Consider the following 13,779-nt stretch of genomic DNA (forward strand, 5'->3'; position numbering starts at 1 on the left):
GCTGAAAAATATTAAAGGAGACTTAGAACATACAAAAGAAAAAATGTAAAATAGAAATTTAGATATTAGTACTAGAGTCAATCAGCCATTGCTCTGCACTGAGGATCCACTTGAGCCATTTCCCTCTTTAGCCTGTAGCATGAAACAAGCTACATGCTACAGCCTCTTTAGCCTATAGCATGAAACAAGTAGCCAACACCATCTTATCTTCCACAGTCATTTATCTCTATCATGTCCTCCTTAACCAGAGTTACATCCCACTGCCTCCAACCGAGAGAGAGGATGAAGTCCTCCCTTCCTTAATCCACGACTATTTTTATTCTTTCTCCAGGAAACTAACAATGGGTCCACCATTTTCTTCAGGAGAGATATCCCCACCCTCACCTCAGATCCTTTGAACCACTTAACCTATACAAAGTAAACAAGTACAGTAGTTCAAAGTACACGTCCCAAACTCTGACTCATTCAGTTATAAATGGTACCTCATGTGAGACGTTAATTATTCAGTACATGGTAGGCTGCAGTAATCCAGTGCAGTTTGGGACAGAAATAGAGACACAGATGTAGAGAACAAATGTATGGACACCAAGCGGGGAAAGTGGCAGGGGGGGTGGTATGATGAATTGGGAGATTGGGATTGACATATATACACTAATATGTATAAAATGGATAACTAATAAGAACCTGCTGTATGAAAAAAAATTATTAAAAAAAAAATCCAGTGCAGTTTCATTTCATAGTCTTTCTTTCAGTATGCAGAAAGGAGGAAATTAGACCCATGCATCCCCTCCGGTGTGGTCCTAGTCTCATGATTTCCTGTGAGGAAATAACTGAATAAAAATGTACTCATCTATCAAAAACAATTCTCTTTGAATTAGTAGAAAGATTTTTTCCCCCTAAGTCTGAAATGGCCTCATCCTAGAAAGATATAATGCAATTTTTACTGCTAAACAAAAATTAATATTTAAATCAGAAATATCTGCATTTGGTTCAGCATATCCATAAGAACAATGGCCAGGTACTTGTCTACAGCAAAACTATTTTAAAAGTTCGCCAAAGCAGCCACAACCAGAACAAGGAAGAGAGAGGTTCCAGATTCAAGGACAAATTCCAGAGTTCAAGAATGTAGAAACTGCTCACCACTATCCCAAATGGTTTTCCAGTTTCAGCAATTTTCCCAAGGCACCATTTACACTGGGGTGTGATTATAATCTGGCTGAGTCTTGGCTGGTTGAATTCTCTTGTGGTTTAGTTGTCCAGAAGCTCAGTTAGTGGTACAGAGTCCAAAGTGCAGAAACCCCAGTTAGAGTGAAGAACATGTATATGTTTTTCTATTTCAATTAGTACTTCTTTTCCAACAGTATACTATTAATATTTAATTGATTCTGCTATAGAAATGCTTATAAACATACCTCCACCCTAGAGATGACTGAAAATACAGGCATATTGATATTATATGGCTTATTCCAACAGTATTTGTGTGAATGAAACAGAAATGTTATGAAATAAAAACTATTGAATATTAAGCATTATTATGTTAGAAGAGCAATTATAGTAGTGTAGCCTATGTAAAGTCCTAGATATGGCCTAGTTTATCTACAAAACAGTGACTTTGACCAAAATATGTCTATTTTACTAGTCTTCATAAAGAACTATCTTGAAGAACAAAAACATAACATATGACTTTTTAAAAGGGAGTTTATAGATTGTTTTTCTTCTTTCTAATTCATTCATGTCTGTATCTTTTATTAATTCTATTTTTTACATTTATTTTGCAATTATTTTCCTGGATTCTTGAGATGAATGTCTAGTTATTTATCTTAAAAAACTTTTAAATGATAAAAGCATTTATATCTACAAATTGGCCTTTAAATATAGGAACCACTCTGATGTGTTTTAAGTATGTTATCTTCATTATCATTAATGTCCAAATTATCTGTAGTTTCCTAGATATCCCATGTACATGCACTGGAAGAATTAATATTGTTTAAGTGTCCATACTACCCACAGCAATCTACAGATTTAATGCAATCCCTATCAAAATGCCCATGATATTTTCCACAGCACTAGAACAAATAATCCTAAAATTTGTATGGAACCACAAAAGGCCCTGAATTGCCAAAGCAATCTTGAGAAAAAAGAACAAAGGTGGAGGTATCACACTCCCTGACTTCAGACTATACTACAAAGCTACAGTAATCAAAACGGCATGGTACTGGCCCAAAAACAGACACATAGATCAATGGAAAAGAATAGACAGCCCAGAAATAAACTCACATAATTATGGTCAATTAATCTATGCAAGAAAGGAGACAAGAATATACAATGGAGAAAGGACAATCTCTTCAATCAGGGGTGCTGGGAAAACTGAAAACTACATGTAAAAAAATGAAATTAAACATTTTGTCACACCATATACAAAAATAAACTCAAAATGCATTAAAGACCTAAAGGTAAGATCTGAAACCATAAAACTCTTAGATAAGAACATAGGCAGAACACTCTTTGACATAAATTGTAGCAATATTTTTTTTTTAATCTCTCTCCTAAGGCAAAAGAGACAAAAGCAAAAATAAACAAATGGGACTTAATTAAAAGTTTTCGCACAGCAAAAGAAGCCATTGACAAAACAAAAAGACAATCTACTGAACGGGAGAAGATATTTGCAAATGATATGACTGACAAAAGGTTAATATACAAAATATATAAATGGCTCATATAACTCAATATCAGAAAAACAAACAACCCAAGTAAAAAATGGGCAGGAGACCTGAATAGACATTTTTCCAAAGAAAATATACTACACAGATGGCCAACAGGCACATGAAAAGATACTCAACATCACTAATCATCAGAGAAATGTACATCAAAACCATAATGAACTATCACCTCACACCTGTCAGAACAGGTGACACCTATCATCAAAATGTCTACAAATAACAAATGTTAGCGAGTATGTAGAGAAAGCGGAACCCTAGTACACTGTTGGTGGGAATTTTAATTGGCACAGTCACTATTTAAAACATGTGGAGGTGCCTCAAAAAGCTAAAAATAGAACTACCATATGATTCAGCAATTCCATTACTGGGTATATATCTGAAGAAAATGAAAACAGAACTTCGAAAACATACGTTCGCCCCAATGTTTATAGCTGCATTATTTACAATAGTTAAGATATGGAAGCAATCTATGTGTCCATCAACAGATGAATGGATAAATAAAGAAGATGTGATATATATATATGAATATATATGATGTAATATTACTCAGCCATAAAAAAAATGAAATTCTCCCCTTTGTAACAATATGGAAGGATGGAGAGGGTATTATATTTAGTGAAATAAGTTAGATAAAGACAAATACAAATGATCTGTAATTTCCATTTTAATTTTATCTTTTGAACCCAATAGTTATTTAAGAGGGTGTTTCTAAATTTCAAAATGGTTAGAATTTACTGCATTTTGTGATCTGAGGATTTAGCCAATACAAATTATACCCCTTGCAATATTTTCTTTTGGCCTAAAATATGATATTTTTTGGTAAGTATTGCATGGCAATGTAACAAAAAGTGAGCATTCACTATATGTATGGTACATATATATTCATATTTTTTAATAAAATTATTTATTAATTATGCTCAGTGGGTTCAGCCACAGATTTGAGCTGGCATAAGAATGAATCAGTCAACTGAGATTATCTAGTCTGAGGAATAGAAAGAAAAAAGAATGAAGAAAAATGAACAGATAAAATAAATCACAGGGATGTAATATACAGCACAGCAAATATAGTCAATAATATTGTAATAACTTTGTATGGTAACAGATGGTAACTAGACTTATTGCGGTGATCATTTCATAATATGTAAAAATATTGAATCACTATGTTGTACACCTGAAACTAATATAATATTGTAAGTAGATTACACTTTTGTAAGAAAAGAAAAAGAAAAATGAACAAATCCTAAGAGACCTTCAGGACTTCATAAAGCATACCAACATATGTATAAGGAAAATCTCAGGAGAGGAAAGAAAGAGGCAGAGAGAACAAAATAATAGCCAAAAATGAACCAGATTTGATAAAAGACATTAATCCACACCTCCAAAATGTGCAATGGATTCCAAGTAGGATAAATTCAAAGAGATCCAAACCTAGATATATCATAGGCAAACTGTCAAAAGTCAAAGACGAGAGACTCCTGAAAGCAGCAAGAGAAAAGTGACTCACAAGTACAAAGGGTACTCAGTAAAATTTACAGCTGACTTCTCATCAGAAACTATGGAGGCCAGAATGTAGTAGAATAATATATTCAAACTGCTGAAGAAAAAAGACTGTCAACCAAGAATTACATATCCAAGGAGCAATTAAAAAATAAAGAGAAATTCAGACATTGCCAATTAAAAAAATGCAAAACAGCAGATTTCTCATTAGCAAACTTGCCCTACAAGAGAAACTACAGGGAGTCCATGCTGAACTGCAAGGACATTGGATGGTAATTCAAATTCACCCAAAAAATAAAGAGCACCAATAAAGTTTACTACCTAGGTGAATATAAAAGATTGTATGAATTATTTTATTTATAGCTTTTTTGTCTCCTGATTTAAAAGACAGTTGCACAAAGCAATAATTATAAAATCACGTTCATAGGCTTATAATACATAAACATGTAATGTATATGTATATAACAATAATAGCACAAAGGAGCTATATTGAGGCAAAGTTTTGTATACTACTAAAATTAAATTGCTATTGATCTAAACTTAATTGTTGCAAGTTAATATACTGATTGTAATTTCCTAGGCAACCACTAAGAAAGTAACTCAAAAAACAATATAGTAAGAGAGACTGTAAGAAAAAAGCATGGGGACTTCCCTGGTGGCACAGTGGTTAAGAATCTGCCTGCCAATGCGAGTCATGGGTTCGAGCCCTGGTCCGGGAAGATCCCACATGCCGCAGAGCAACTAAGCCCACGCACCACAACTAGTGAGCCTGCACTCTAGAGCCCACGAGCCACAACTACTGAGCCCGTGTGCCACAACTACTGAAGCCTGTGCACCTAGCGCCCATGCTCCGCAACAAGAGAAGCCACCGCAATGAGAAGCCCATGCACCGCAACGAAGAGTAGCCCCTGCTCTCCACAACTAAAGAAAGCTCATGCACAGCAATGAAGACCCAACACAGCCAAAAATTAATTAATTAATTAATTTAAAAAAGAAAAATAAAAAGGCATGAAATGATGCTCATCATTAGTCATTAGGGAAATGCAAATCAAAACCACAATGTTATACCACTTCAGACCCACTAGGATGGCTATGTATAATTAAAAAGATGAGCAATAATCAGTATTGATGAGGATGTGGAGAAATTGGAAACTTCATACATTGCTGGTGGGAATGTAAAATGGTGCAGCCTCTTTAGAAAAAATTTTGCAGTTTCTCAAAGGACCAAACATGGAGTTACTATAAAAGCCAGCAATCTCACTCATAGGTATATAAGCATGATTATTGAAAACATAGATGCATGCAAAAACTTGTACATGAATGTTCATAGCAGCATTATACATAGTGGTCAAAATCAAGGAAATAAAATTGAACGCAGGTTGTAAAATTTTCCTCCGTCACAAGCCCTAGGTATTACATATATATGAAGCTATTCTACAGCCTTGTATAGAAATTAAGTTAGTATCAATAAATGAAGGATGGAGAAAGCAGAAGGTAAGCGGTAGAATGGAAGAAGGCAGAACAGAAGATGATAGATCACTAGATAGGGAAGGTAAGTACAGAAATAAAGGAGAAAAAAAAAGATGCCCAGTTATTTCTTCTTCATGATATCGGTGTCCCATAGTCTTTTTTCCCTCCCCTAAGAGATATTGCTACATATAAACATGGAAACAGAATAATAAGGATGAAATTAACATGCTAAATAGTTCTACAGCTGTACTTACTCTTACAGCTGTGTTACTGGTCTTAACTTATATGAGGCACACCCTCAGACTTTTTGTTTAAATAAAAATGTCTGACTATGGCAGATATGAAGAGCCTCTGTCCAGACCCCCCTTCAAGAAAGGACTTTATGCCTAGCAGTGGGGAGTATAGCCAGCAGGCAGCCTCTAGCTCCGAGCTTTTTCCAAAGAGCTGCTTTGCCAGAAGCCTCCCTCTTCTTGGGGCAGCGTGCATCTGGTGACTGAGTGAGGTAGGGATCTAAAGTCTTCACCATTTGGGGTCCTAGTCTCCCAGAGTTCCAAACCAGGGCGGATGAAGTTTTTGGACCAGTATAGTAGTTCTGCTTCTCTCTCTGCCCAGTCCTGTGTAACTTCCCTGCTCTTCACAAGTATTGCTCCTAATAAAACAACTTGCTTCCAAAGCTCTGCCTCACTATTGCTTCTAGAGAACCTAACCTGTGTTGTGATACAGTCATTTTGTTTTACCTTCATGCATGAGAGAAAAAAGAGAAGCCCACAAATCCTCTGTTCAACAAAGAAGATTCACAAGTATTTATGTCTTCTGGAAACCAAGGATGTCAATTTAAGTACTTATTACTAGGCAACACATTATTAATAAGAAAACCAGTTTATAAACTTTTAAGGATTAAGGATTGCTTTCACAGGCCATAGCAACAATCTTGAGCCCAGATGTTTAACAGGAGTTGGCAGCTAAAGGAGTCAGAAAACTACTGCCCAGTCCAGCTTCCTGTTTTTGTAGATAAAGTTTTATTGGAACATAGCCACACCCATTCATTTGGCTGCTTTTCATTAGCAGGAGGAGTAGCAATAATGAGGAGTAGCAATAATTAGCTTTTCATTAGCAGGAGGAGTAGCAACAATGAGGAGTAGCAATAATGACCACATGGCCTGGAAACCTCAAATATTTACTGTCTGGACCTTTAAGAAAGAGAAGATTCTTTTGATGGAAATAACTTCTGCAAGGGTGGTTTTATGATGCAAAATACTATCTGCTTTTCTCTTCAGCTGCAGAAAGAGGGAGCAGTCACAAGTGCCTCCAGTTTTTAAAGGCCACACCTGGGATTCCATTAACTGGCACTGAGGAGAAAAAAGCAATCTCAAGAAACCCAAAACAATATGGAAAGAATGAGGCAAAATAGGATTATTAACGAATGAAATAAGGAGTGTGTATTATTTTGAATCTACACTGATCAGAAGCTAAAAATATGAAAGGGGTTTTAGGTGTCTCAGGGCCAAGTCTGAGAAGATTGGGTTTGGGAATAGAATGACAAAAAGGAAATGGATGGACTGTGACTTGTTCTGTCACAAATTTTATCAAAAATCAAAATGAGGAACCTCCCTGGTGGTGCAGTGGTTAGGAATCCGCCTGCCAATGCAGGGGACATGGGTTCGAGCCCTGGTCTGGGAAGATCCCACATGCTGCAGAGCAAGTAAGCTTGTGTGCCACAACCACTGAGCCTGCGCTCTAGAGCCCTCGTGCTACAACTATTGAAGCCCGTGTGCCTAGAGCCCGTGCTCCGCAACAAGAGAGGCCACCGCAATGAGAAGCACGCGCACCGCAGTGAGTAGACCCTGCTCGCCGCAACTAGAGAAAGCCTGCATGCAGCAACGAAGACCCAATGCAGGCAAAAATAAATAAATAAAATAAATTTATATATTAAAAAAAGACTCCGCATTCCCAACGCAGGGGGCCCAGGTTCAATCCCTGGTCAGGGAACTAGATCCCACATTCATGCCACAATTAAGAGTTCACATGCCACAACTAAGGAGCTGGCGAGCTGCAACTAAGGAGCCGGCAAGCCGCAACTAAGGAGGCTGCCTGCCGCAACCAAGACCCAATGCAACCAAATAAATAAATAAACAAACAAAATGAGCAGGGAGAGGCAATGTAGGGGTACGAGGTTAAGAGGTGCAAACTGTTAGGTATAAAATAAGCTATAAGGCTATATTGTACAACATGGAGAATATAGCCAATATTTTATTGCATAATAACTACAAATGGAGTATAACCTTTAAAAATTGTGAATCACAATATTGTACACCTGTAACATATAATATTGTACAGCAACTATACTTCAATAAAAGCAAACAAACAAGCAAAAAAATAAAAATGAAATGTGAAAAGCATAAACAAAAGGTACAATTAAGTGAGCAAGACCTTCTGGTGACTTCTTTCAGATCCTCTTTGGGATGCATCAAGGTGAAGACACATGGTGAGGAATTCTCTGGGTCCAATGATGCCCAGATAAAGGAACCCTAAGGAGAGTTCTGTGCTCCCAGCCAGCAGAGCCACATCAGTACCTGGAAACAGTTTACAGTTCACCCAGACTCTACGTCTGGGCTCCCCAGGTTCTGAGATTCTTGCTATCCCATACTTATCAAGTCCTTCCCTGTTCTGCTCTTTTAACATAGGACCTATGAATTTTCAATGTATAGCCCATTTACGGGCTTTATCATGGCCACGAATAATCGGAAAAGAAACTCAGGGCATGCAGCATGTTCTGAAATCTCTTTCCCAACCTCTGTTTCTTTCACTTAACTACTCTTCCTTTCTCCCAGGCTCCCTTCTTACCCTAGGACCTAAGTCATTCTGCATTCTCTCAATTGCTGTTTGTAGAAACGAACAACAAAAAAAAAAAGCATCATTCATTTATTAATTTTCTTCAAGTAATACTTATTGCAGGCAAGTTACAGCTTGACACAAGGCCTTCGAAATATTTTAAAATCATACACATAGCTGTTCCTACCAGCTTTCCTGTGCCTTCCAGTAACAGCAGAGCTTTCATTTTGGGCAAAACAGATTACCAAATACCAGTCTTAAGGGCATGTGTTTTCTGTGAAAAAGGGTTAGAAAATGTGTGTAGTCATCGATTTGACATGTGATCTGTGCCTCTTCAGTCACATGTCACATTTCTCTGACATTGTTCCCTTTTGCTTTTTATGAAAAGTGCTTATCTACCATTTATAATGATCTCACTTTTTAATGTTATACTTTCCTTTTCCAAAACCTATTTATATACCACTAAATCAAGCTGTGATAAGACACCACTTTTCATTCGATTCTGATTCTACATAATAATTCCTTATTTGAAACAACAGTTATTTTATCAAGAAGAAGCAGCTGCAAACACAGCAATTCCTCTGAACTACCGTTAATTGAATGTTCCCTGCTGTCAAGCCAGATGTTTAGCTCTAAGTGTTGAGCTTTCTGGAGCTGAGACTGGTGGCTCTCCTCTGAGATAAGGGTGCGGCCCCTCTGCCAGGCTTGCTAACACCGGAGACAGAGGACCCTTCCCCTCACTCCTTGCCTTTTGACCCTATTCTCCCTGGACCTCCCACTCTCACTTCCTCAGGAAGTTCTCATAAGCCAGTTGTATCACCTTAGTTCAACTGTTCACATCTGTCATTCCAGAGAATTCGAGTGTTATAAAAAGTCATAGAGACACAAATGAACCTATCTACAAAACAGAAACAGACTCACAGACGTAGAAGACAGACTTGTGGTTGCCAAGCGGGAGAGGGGCTGGGGGAGGGAAGGATTGGGAGTTTGGGATTAGCAGATGCAAACTGTTATATATTGGATGGATAAATAACAAGGTCCTACTGTATAGCACAGGGAACTATATTCAATATCCTGTGATAAACCATAATGGAAAAGAATATGAAAAAGAATGTGTACATATGTATAACTGAATCACTTTGCTGTACAGCAGAAACTAACACAGCATTGTAAATCAACTGTACATCAATAAAAAAATTTTTTTAAGTCAGAGAGGATTAAACTTATTAATGCATGAGTGTCCACAGCTTCTTTCCCTCTCCCCACAAGCTAATTAAAATTCTGGAGCTGTTCATTTTCTAGGCATTTTTCCACTTACCTTTCTTCTGGGCCTGTTAGAGAGATTGGGGAGGGGAAGAACATCTACAGCAGCTGACATGCAGTCTCGGTGGAAGGTCTTGATTGGGAGCTGACAGTGGGGGGATAGGGTTTTCAGGGGCAGCTGCTCGGGAATGGCAGAGGCGTACACAGAGGATTTTTCAGTACATTTGCTGTGCCTGCTCAAAATTGTGAGAATTATGATTATACGATAGAAGGTAAATGTCTTGAACTGGAGGAGGATAGGAATCTGAGGATACTAATGTTCTCATCATTTAAAGCAGAGGGTCCTTGATGATCCATCCAATTGAAATGGGTTGTTGTTGTTTTTTTAAGCACAGTGACTCTAGCCTTTTAACATTTAAAAATATTTAGAATCCTTTAGAAAATAATATATCTTGTGGTAGAGAAATATCTATTTGAAGTTCAACAATTCCTTCAACTTCTCTTTTCTTTCATTAAATTCAAGTAAGATTAACTTTAATATGTTTAATGTGAATAGTGTGATCCCAAGTTTACAAAAATATTGTTTCTATTTGTGTATGTGTTTAGAAAGATGTATATAGTAATATTCTTCTAAAAGTAATAATGGTTATTTCTGCGTGGTAACTTTGGAGTGATTTTTGAACTTTTAACTTTGTGCAATTCTGTTATGTGAATTCCTATAATAAGTATGAAAATAGACTAATTTGTCTTTTAAAATGTGAGAAAAAATGTCAATATGATAATAGTGTTTAGCTCTGGAAGTTGGGAATATGGAGGATGATTATTTTTTCTCTGGCTTGTCTTAGTCCATTTGGGCTGCTATAACAAAATACCGTAGACTTGGTAGCTTATAAACAATAGACATTTACTTCTTATAGTTCTGCAGGCTAGAAGTCCAAGATCAAGGTACCAGCATGGCCACCTTCTGATAAGAACGCTTTTTCTGATTCATAGCCAGCAGCTTCTGGCTGCGTCCTCACTTGGTGAAAGAGGCTAGGGATCTCTCTGGTGCCTCTTTTATAAGAACACTAATCCTATTCTTTTTTTTTTAATTGAAGTATAGTTAATTTACAATGTTGTGTTAAATTCTGCTGTACAGCAAAGTGGTTCAGTTATACATATATATATATATATATATATATATATATATATATATATATATACATTCTTTCTTTTAATATTCTTTTCCATTATGGTTTAGCATAGGATACTGAATATAGTTCCCTGTGCTATACAGTAGGACTTTGTTGTGTATCCATTCCATATATAATAGCTTACATCTGCTAATCCCAACCTCCCACTCCATCCCTCCCCCAATCCCCTCCTCCTTGACAACCACAAATCTGTTCTTTATGTCTGTACATCTTTTTTGTAGATAGCTTCATTTGTGTTGTATTTTAGATTCCACATATAAGTGCTATCATACGGTATTTGTCTTTCTCTTTCTGACTTACTTCATTTAGTGTGATAATCTCTAGTTGCACAGGACACTAATCCTATTCTTGAAGTCTCCACTATCATGGTCTAAGCATCACCCAAAGGCCCCCCCTCCTAACACCTTACCTCAAGGATCAGAATTTCTATATATGAATTTTGGAGGAGGAAACAAACATTCAGGCCATAGCAGTGTTTCTCTATATTTTCTAAATTTCCAAAAATTAAATTATACAATTAAAATGACAGGAATACCCAACATTGCCATTATACATTCCTTCCCTGTTAATACTTGTTTACTTATTCCATGGCAGTTTTATGAAGATGATAATAGCAAAGCATTATATTTTAACACAGAACCCTTCAACCAAAGATGATTTTTACAGACATACATTTAAAACGTGTCACTGATTCCAAAACAAATCATTATTCATCTAAAGACTGGCATGTACAGATGTAAAGAAATAGCAGCAATAATTGCTGTGTCTAAGAAAGAGACTCTGAGGAGGGCAAACTAAGTGTAGGAGAAAGAGAATTGGAATGTCAGGGGATTTCAGAACTCTTGTGAAAATTACCCCAGCAATCAAATAAATGACTAATAGTAAATAACTAACAGAATCAAATATCTAACTAGTAACATGTAACCTTTTTCATGCCTCAGGAATCTATTCTATAAAGTAGAGATAATGATTTCTTTTCTAGGTTAAATAACATCAGGAGGTTAAGAGGGCGTTGCCTGGTGAAATTCTGGTCCTCAAGACAACTCAACGACGTGGGGGAAGTGGAGGTTGCTTGCAGTCTCACTTTGAGATTTGTATCAAACATGTGGTCCCGAATCTACTCTCTTCCATGAATTAATGCTCTCTATTTTCAATATATTATTTTCAAAGCATAATGTTAATGTATATAAAAGGAAATATGTTAATGTATATAAAAGGAAATATAAAAAATAAGTTCTGTATGTAAAAATTAAAACCCGTCAGTTTTTCTTTCATGTCCTCATCGACCCTCCTTTTACTTTTTCTTTCCTCCATCTGTTTAAAAAATATTTTTCTCTTCTTAGTTTTTCATTATTTTTCCTTGCAGACTCATTTATTCCTGGCTCTTTTCAACCAATATCTTCTTTCTCTCTTAAGTAAGTGCATTTTTTTCTGATTTTCTTTTAAATATTCATCTCTGTAGAAAACCTTACTGAAATTTCACTGCACTGGTTTAAATGGAACCACCCTGCAACTTTTCCTTTTTTTTTTTTTTTTTTTTCGCTAGAGCAGGTTCCTGGAAAACCACTCACATCGATACTCTTGATGCAAACTGACTTTCATGCTGGTCTCCTTCTTCCTCGTCCTCACAGATGATGTGCAGATGGTACCATGGCTTGTCCTCCTCACCCCTCTCCAGACCCAGTACCACTGGTCTGCCCCTCCTCTCCTCCACCTCCAGACTATGCATCACTGCTCTCTCTCCATGAACCACTGCAATTCTCTCAAGTTTGCTCTCCTCATTTCAATCTCTGTGCTTTCACTTCATTCCTCTCTTCTCACAGCTGAAAGCTATGGCCTTTTGCAGCCCTGTTTACAGCCTTTCAATAGCCCTCCATTGTGGAACAGGCTGAAGTCCAAACAACTGGCACTGTAGGCCCTCTGTCATCTGACAACTGTCTACTTCTCTAAGCTTCATTTTTCTTGAAGTCGTACTCTCATCCCCATGTGAAGCAATTTCAGCCCCCCTAAAACACCCTGATACTGTGCAATTAATAGATCTATGCCTTTGCTCATGGTTTGCCCTCTGCTGAACACTGATTTATCTTTTAAGATTAGATTCAAAGACATATATAAAATATGCTTAATCTCACCAGAAGTCAGGGAAGTGAAAACTTTAAAAAATAAGTTTTCCCTTATCTGACAATCAAAATATTAAAAGATTTTAAATGTTCTATTTCTGGTTTCCAGTTCTGTATGTAAGGAACTTGGAAGTTGCCACTCCATCCTAACAATAAGTAAAAAACTGAACAGACTGAAAAATGAACAGTTCTCCTTGGATCTGTAAAAGAGGAGGACACAGAGAAAACCACTGCCCCCAAGACTGGAGAGACAGGAGAATACGGTGAGTGGTGGCTTGCTGGAGCAGAGACTCACAAGCAGAAATTGCCAAGGGAACCAGTGCCCGGGTAGGAAAACCTGAACGGTAATTGATGACTTGCTGGAGACTCAAGGAGGACAAGTCTGACAGTTAAATACTCCAGGATGACCCAGTCATCAGGGAGCCTCCATACTTTTGCCTCCAAGAGCTCGACCAGGTTCTTACAGTGACTATCAGAGGAAAATCCCTCATGCTTTTGGCAGAAGGAGGGGAAATTGAACCAATTTGTAATGCCAGAGCACTGTGTTCTTAACAAGGGCTGCCCTCAGGAGAAACAAATTAACTACAGCCTAACCTGATGGGGTATTATCAGAGCCTAATTGACCTGGAAGAAGGGATATAGCCAACTCCAGCCCACTTGTTCCATTTAAAAGGGGAGAAAAAA

The sequence above is a fragment of the Orcinus orca genome, chromosome 3 (assembly GCF_937001465.1).
Source record: "Orcinus orca chromosome 3, mOrcOrc1.1, whole genome shotgun sequence".
In the NCBI taxonomy this organism is placed as follows: Eukaryota; Metazoa; Chordata; class Mammalia; order Artiodactyla; family Delphinidae; genus Orcinus; species Orcinus orca.